Below are 797 nucleotides of genomic sequence, written 5' to 3' on the forward strand. Positions count from 1 at the left end.
CAACTGTCTTTAAAGAAATCCCCACTATCCTGTCTCATGGGTCCTTTGTCTTCTCTTAAATGATCTGGTAACCAGTGGCATGTTAAAGATGTTTGAGCCAAAGTCAGTTTTTTCAAATGTTTTATATGGAGGGTCCAATACCAATGGTAAGAATTTCAGATCTCTGCTAAAACAGAAAAGCTGCTTAGTTCCAACTTTCAATAATGTAATAAATAAGTGTAAATTTTTTCAGCGTGATTTTAAAAGTGGTACAATTCTATTTGGGATTAGAATTATTCCCTTGAGAAGAAGACTAATCCTATCTAATAAAAGCCCAATATGCTAAGTGTCTGACTGTTTGTCCGATTGACCAGTCACTCTGATGCACACTGACCACCAGGAGGCAGACGCTCCGACCTGTAGGTTAGCTTGCTGCTGGAGTTCAGCCCATTGGGACTGGGCAAGATGAGCTGGACAGGCCCTGGAACCCTCCCACGGCCTCTCCCCGGCCCCAGTGGTGGGGGTCCCTTGGCCTGGTCTGCACCCTCTCGCAATCTGGGACCCCTCAGGGGATGTCATAGAGCCAGTTTCGGCTCAATCCCCATAGGCCAGGCCAAAGAACCCCACTGGGGCAGACTGAAGGGTTGCAAGTTCGATTCTGGTCAAGGGCATGTACTCAGTTGTGGGCTCAATCCCCAGCCTCATTGGGGTGTGTGCAGGGGACAACCAATAATATAGTATATAATGTAACCAGGTAACTTCTTTTATTGATTTTAGAAAAACAGAGAGAGGGAGAGAGAGAAAGGAGAAACAGAAGC

Source organism: Myotis davidii, unplaced genomic scaffold (assembly GCF_000327345.1).
Source record: "Myotis davidii unplaced genomic scaffold, ASM32734v1 scaffold1884, whole genome shotgun sequence".
Lineage (NCBI taxonomy): Eukaryota > Metazoa > Chordata > Mammalia > Chiroptera > Vespertilionidae > Myotis > Myotis davidii.